Source organism: Cupressus sempervirens, chromosome 11 (genome assembly GCF_028749045.1).
Source record: "Cupressus sempervirens isolate cs-2001-9-10 chromosome 11, ASM2874904v1, whole genome shotgun sequence".
NCBI classification, from domain to species: Eukaryota; Viridiplantae; Streptophyta; class Pinopsida; order Cupressales; family Cupressaceae; genus Cupressus; species Cupressus sempervirens.
In genome coordinates this window covers 494,220,455-494,227,825 of record NC_143128.1, presented here as the reverse complement: position 1 = coordinate 494,227,825, position 7,371 = coordinate 494,220,455, and the positions used below count along the sequence as shown (strand labels likewise).

General features: G+C 32.5%; 1 long non-coding RNA gene across 1 annotated transcript in view; it reads right to left on the bottom strand.

Annotated features, from left to right (window-relative positions):
* Positions 1-1,004: 1,004 nt before the first annotated feature.
* Positions 1,005-7,371, bottom strand: part of LOC149530527 (uncharacterized) — a 27,880-nt gene continuing 21,513 nt past the window's right edge. The window contains exon 2 of the long non-coding RNA XR_016358639.1: positions 1,005-1,207. This is a non-coding gene — a long non-coding RNA (uncharacterized LOC149530527). The remainder of the gene's footprint in view (positions 1,208-7,371) is intronic.

Here is a 7,371-nt window from a genome sequence, read left to right as displayed (position 1 = left end):
ATTTTTAGAGTTGAAGGTCTAAAAGAATTGTACAAGATTGGTACAACCTTGTGAAATATGTTAGATTAATAGTATATCCATTAATTGCCTTGAAATATTGATCCTACAAATATTCACCAAGGGTCATAAGATGAATTATAATTGACAAATCACTTAAATTACATCACAATAATGGTTTACATCAACAAAATGAGAGCCTTTTACATAATTAAAATAGTTTGCACACAATATAAATGATGAAACATGTAAATGCACATGAAATCTATTTATATAAATGGTAGAAATTAGAAGATAAACATAGAAGACAAGAAAAAGTAAAGACAAGAAAAATACCTGGATAAGAGAAAGATTCGACAATTAATGAGTATTCACTACCCCAATCTTCATTGAGAAAACGTAACGAAACTAAATACTAATGTAATGCTCAAGAATGTTTAAATTAATGGAAAACAAAATCTAAAATGGGGGAAGATAAATGACAAAAATAAATCATTTTGTGATTAAAAGGAGAATTTATATATGAGAACATTAAAGTTCAACCACCTAGGACTTTGACCTCTCATTTTGAATATGCATTTTATAGACCCATCTAGGAGCCTCAACGTAGAGTAACTTTTGGGTTTGGACATTTTGTAATACCAAGTAATTTTTTGCCGGAGGATGTGTGCAATATATCCTACCATTTTTTTATGTTCACATTTTCCTTTCCTTGGTGCATTTCTAATATGTTTACTTGATAAATTTTCATTATCAGATGGCTTCAAATGTGGTGGTAACATGTGTGTATTTTTATATTGTTGTTGAAATATTATATGTTTGGAAAAAGTGTTTCTTGTATTTTAAAGATTATTATTGAAACTTGCAAACCAAAGCTCAAATCCATGTATTATTTTGAACTTGATTTGCAAGTCTAAATTTCACAATTTTGTCACCTAAATCTAATTTCTCTAATGCCTATGCCTTTTGTCTAAGGCTAAGGAAGAGTGGTCACATTGTTGGACAACTTAATAAATATTGTGTTATTCCTTGACAAAAGCTTGTTACCAATGTTACTTTATAGAACAAAGATCAAAGACAAACATGCAACATAAAATGATAAAAGAGTGTCATGCAATATACCTAGATGTCAACATAAGAAAATTAATTGCCCAGTACGAGGAACACCTATGTTTCTGCCATCCTTTACACATCATCCCCATCATTTCACCTGCTCATAAGTGAATTATTTTTATGATTAAGCCACCGCACAATATCTTTGAAGGGAAAGACGGTGCATGAATTAAAGGGGAGACTAAAAGATCAAAGCAAATTTTTTATAAGATTAAAGCGTTTTGGAATTAATAGCAATAATTTAATTTACTATTTCTAATCAAATTATGATGGATTCATTGCCCAACATTGCGCAGTGTGTGAATTCAGCAATTTTCTGTACTTTCATCATGTATTGTAGGGCCAGAGAGTAAGGTAGACGATAAGATTTTAGTGGGAAATCCAAGTGTAAGGCAATTAGGAAGAAACGCCTTTGTAAAAGGATGAAATATAATTGGAAGTTGAAGAAATAGTTGATAAATTTGGTACGAGAGCAAAATCTTATTAGCTTGAGTCAGTTTTTAGTGGGATTCATGGTCATGTTTAGACTAATCAGATAATTCAATGGTTCATTATCTCTGTGGTTTTAAAACAGGTCTTACATAATGGAGTGTCACATGTGAAAGTAATTTAAAATTTATGTAATTCTTAATTATAAATCTAATATTTCCTTATCTTACAATTCTATAAATAATTATATTTAGAAATATATATTTTTAATTATATATTTAGTATTGGTAATAGAAGTGATACTTGTTCTTAATTTTATCATTGGTCATATTTGTTTGCAATACATAAGGTGAGAGAAGACGGATTTTTGGAAAAGTCATAAATTTTGAAGTTCCATTGTAAGGTCAAAATGAGTGAGTATATGGCTTCAGAATTTATAGACTCTTATTTAGTTAACTCAGTATCATAAGGGTAACTCAATCTTCAAATGAATTCAATATCTTTCACTCTCATCAAATGCCTAATATTAACATTACCTAATAAGATATTGCATAGTATTAAAATAAAAGTGCTTAGGCTAAAGACGAAGACAAACTGATAGCCAACAAATTCCTAGAGGTTTGGACATTAGATCCTTTGAAAATACATTTCATATTCATATATTCACAATGGTAACTCAACTAAATATTTTCGAACCATGATGTATTTGTAGACAAAAGAGCTTTATCTTACAAGTTCTATTGATATCAATAACTACCAATCCTTACAAAAGATAAACAAATTATCTTTATAAGAGAGGGAACCCTTAATTTAACAATATCTGATTTAGATAATTTGTAATCAATTGTGTAGATTAACAAGACATTTTTATGATTTTGAGAATCATAAGTCTCAAAGTGGTGTGAGACATTGACGCAGTCTAGTGAAATATGCAAGATTGATAGCTTCAATGTGGTTGTGCATGCAGCAGGAACTAAGGTGTGTGGTAGCTATAAATGACGAAGGGATATCTCATGATGCATTGTCTACCATCGTGGAAGCTGACAATTGTACCATCTTAACATGGATGAACTTTATTTTGAGATCTTTTAGCCCTCCTTAGTGTGGTTTCGGTCTCTTTTTATTCTCTCATCTTTCATTTCATTCCCTTTTTCCATCTCTTTCTTTTTGACATGGTCGTCTAGGTGTCATTTTGATACCCTTTTGACCATATCTCATGTTCTATCAACTATCACTCAATCTCATCTACACCACCTCCTGGCACCTTCTATGGCCTACCTGTCTAGTCCTTTGGGACTAGGTCAACTTGGTCTAGACTAGGTTGATCCAGGTCAACTTAGTCCCTGGTGATTGTAGGGTTCGAGGCTCGAAAGTTCCAGAGTTTACCAATTAATTTAATTACCTCCCGAGTCGGCCTGAGTTGTTTTCCCTCTTGAAAAATAGTATACAAGGATGCTTGTGGGCTTCATTTTCATATCTCATTCTCAAGTTATCGTATCTCTACAAAAAAGTATTCAAGAAATTCTTCTTCAAGTAAGCATCTTCAAGCATTCAAGTCTAAGCATCTCCTTCTTGCATCAAGATTCTTCCTTCAAGGTGGTAGTGGAGTTTTTCTCTAAGGAGAAGATCCATCATTCCAATTCATTCAAGTTCTTCTATTATTCATCCATGACATGTCACATAAATTTCAATACATGATGTTTTGGCTTCTTTGATTTCCTTATTGTTTCTTTAAGTCAAGACTATTACACTTACTTGATCATATATCAAAGTCAATTGCATCTACGGAGGTAATTGTATCTTTCACTTGATATTATTCAGATCTACTACACATGCAAGCATTTCTTTTACATTTACATTTCTAAATTACGGTTAATTCCTTAACCTAGGGCTTGACCAAGGCAAGCCCTCATCAAACCCCAACCCCAAACCTTTTTTTTTTTCTGTCGATTTGTAAGTTGGGAGCGAAAAATGATTACAAATTTGGAGCCTATTGTTTACAAGATTTTTGGAGTCATCAACTGCAAATTGTCAAACTACGTCAACTTAGTCATAAGATGTCTTCCCAAGTTGACCTAGTCCTTTAGTCTTAGATTTGGGGAGGATTTTGAGCTTTGTTCCTTTTGTCATTTTATTTCAAGATCAGTGGATGGATATCTAGATGCAATTCATAGTTGTGAGTTTTGGAGTGCAAATACAACTTCCTTTGCACATTTCAAGGTGAGTCATTTATATTTTATTTCCTTTCATATGTTTACCTTAGATTTACATCTTAATTGGCTAATTATGTTTACATAGAATCTAGATGTACATTATTTAAGCAATTAGTTCAATTTCACATTCACATTATCCTATTAAGGGCCAAAGAGAGTACATTTTTTTCTATTGCATTCTTCCTTGTAATTCAAATTTAGTATTATATCCCTTATTCCTTTGGGTCCTGACTAATATAGTTTGGATCACAAGTGGAATCATACTTGAAAATTATCTTCTTTCCCTCACACATAGATTTGAATGGCTTAGTGACCCCATAAAGTGGAAACATACATCTTATTAAAGTGCTTCCATTTTACCACTAAACATTTTTCATTCCCCTTTCTCTTTGATTTTGGATTCATATCTCTTGATCTCACTTATTTGCATTGAGTATTTACCTTCTTTTGGTGAACCCAACTTCTTTCCCCGTTCTATTTGATATTTGGAGTTAGATTGTTTACATTAGGTATTTTCCTCCTTCTAGCGAACCCTTTTCAAGATCTCTCTTATTTCCATTAAGCATTTATTTTTAAGGTAAACCTTTTGGGAATTTTAAATATGGCATTCTTTTGGTCTATCATGCTTATTATGATTAGTACTCTTCTTGCCTATCTTCATCATACGTATGATGTTTATACAAGTTTCTATCATTTCAAGTAATCCATGTCTTTACATGCTTTTCTTGGATTTGTTATTTTACAATTAACTAACACAAGGTTTCCAGATAGAGCATATTTTAAGAATATTATTAGAATTTTATGTGGCCTTCTCATTTACCTTGTAGATGACATTTTTTATTTCATTAGTGATCCTCACCCTAATCCTATGCCTACTCTTCCTAATGACAAAACCCCCTCTACATTTCAAAAAATTCAAAGTATGGTTCATGATCCTGATATTTCTCAATTTTTAATAAGCCATCTCCTCCATCACCTCCTCCTACTTCTCAACCTTCTCTTCCCACTCCTATAATTCCGACTTACACTACATTTTCTTATAATTCTTCCAATACCACATTTTCTCCTTCTACCCTCAGTTGTACTTATACTATGTGTTATAATATTATCACACAACAAGGTTATAATGATTTGGGTCTTGGTATTAATGAGCATGGTATTAAAAACCCTATTGACCCTCCTACACAAAATCATAAGGGAGGTCTTGGTCATATTCCTTCTTCAAATGATGTTTCTTCTTCTTCTTCTCCTCCACCTTAACCTCTTTTACATCTTCATCTTCTAGTTCCACATCTTTATCCTCTTGATACTAGGGAAGCATTAGCCTTAAGCATTTATTGTCACCTTTTACAAGATCCCACCTTACAATATCAACCGTCAATTCCGAATATTGTTGCTATATTTAAATGTACTTTTTGCTATACTAATGAAAATTTTCTTCATGATTGTAAAGAATTTATCATATATATTCATGGTAACATTGAAAATGGTAAACTTTCTTATACACGGGATATTTACACTTTTCTTCACAAAAATACTTAGCATTTCTAATCCCTATTGTCGTTACTCCCTTTTATTTTTGCATAATATGTCTAGGAGTGGTACAATAGGTCTTTCTCCTTGTTAAATTTCCCTTGAGGGCAAGGATCATCCTTCCTTGGGATCTATTTTGGTTATTTGATACCTATATATCCTTTCTTGAAAAGTGCATATTTGGTATCAGTATAACTTCTTAAATTATCCCTTCCCCTCTTAGATGTGTATTCGTTAATATATTTACATTGATTGGTTGTATAACTTGATCTTTGTATTATGCATATTATAGGGATATCACTTTTTTAATCTTATATCTTCATGTTATCTCTTAGCATAACATGCTTATCCTCTATCTTTTAATTCATTTATCTATCGATCATATTATTTCATGATGCATCTTTATCTTTGAGTATGAAAAGATTTTGTTACATGTAGTATTGTGTATATTTTGCCTAACAAATTTATTTTGATATCTTGGATTCTAATTTTCTCATTTGATAATCATCTATAGCTTACATCATATGTGATATTTTCTCTTAACATTTTATGATGTTTAGAGTAGGCCACCCTATGATATTTTCTTGTTCTATCCTTATATGATATGACCTTATCCTATACTTTTTATTCTGTTGATATGTGATGATTTGAGGATAACTATTAGTTTTTGCCTATATATTTTATATCTCATGAGATATTGTGACTTCATCTTATCATATACTTTCATTCTTGTCTCACGCTTGGGGGAAGGCCTTTTTGTATATTCTTTCTCTCTTTCTATCTAAGGATCGACTTTCCTTAGTATAGTGAAATTTTTTTATTATGTGACATTATTTTCTTATAAATAATGATGTCTTGATCACGACTCTCACTTTTATACAAGAGGTGCATGTCCTTGATAATCATCCCTTCTATTGCAAAACTATGTTCACTATAAAACATTTTCCCTTACTATGTGCTCTAAAGCTTGTCATTCTTCTTCCAAGGATCCATGTTTTCTCCTACATAGGGCACTAAATAGGTGCATCCTTGTTCTTCTTAGGAGTTGCATCTTTGTTAATGACAATCCTCGTGAAGGTAGATATATTGTTCATAAGATCTCTTCTTTTCAAGGGTCTCCTCTCATTCACGACATATCCTTTCATAATTTATTTATTTCCTTAGTTCATAAGAGTTCATGCTCTTTGCTAAGTTTATGGTATACATTGTTGATAAAGGGTATCTCATTGATAGAAGTATTTATCCTTGATTTTCTGCCTTATTATTTCTATGGATACATAGTCATCCTAAGGAGGGGGGCATATATACTCTCTCTTTGTGCATAGTTTCTATGAAGCACAAATACAGATTATAAGTATGGCTTGGAGTACTTTAGCCTTTGTCTATTGGGTTTGATTTCTACATCACCCTCAAATCTGCAAACTATGGCTTCATGTCTCTTTCACAAACACAAGAACATATGCTAAATCCCATACATATCACAAACACATTTACATCTTCTAAATCCTTTATGGGTATAAGTGACATCTCTCCATCCCGAGGACACACATCCTTTTTGTTTTTTGCTAAATCCTCTATGGGTATCAATGATACTTCTCCATCTAGAGCAAATGCACCTTTTATGTTTTTTTTCTAAATCCCTCCTTGGGTAAATCACACACATTTACATTTCTTCTCTTCCTTCTTTTATTGAGAGTATGACTTGCGTCCAACTCTTGCTAAAGTGAGAGCTAAATGTACCATCTTAAAATGGATGCATTTCATTTTGAGACCTTTAAGCCCAACTTAGTGTAGTTTCAATCTCTTTTTCTTCTTTCCTCTTCCATTTCACTCCTCTTCTCCGTATCTTTCTTTCCCGCATGGTCTTCTAGGTGTCATTTTTATGTCCTTCTGACCATCTCTCTTAGTTTATCAACTATCTCTCAGTCTCATTTGCACCACCTCCTGGCACCTTCTGTGGCTTACATGTCCAACTCTTTGGGACCAGGTTGACTCAGGTTGACTTGGTCTAGACTAAGTTGACCCAAGTCAACCCAATTCCCAGTGACCATGGAGTTTGAGGCCTAAAAGTTCTAGAGTTTACCAA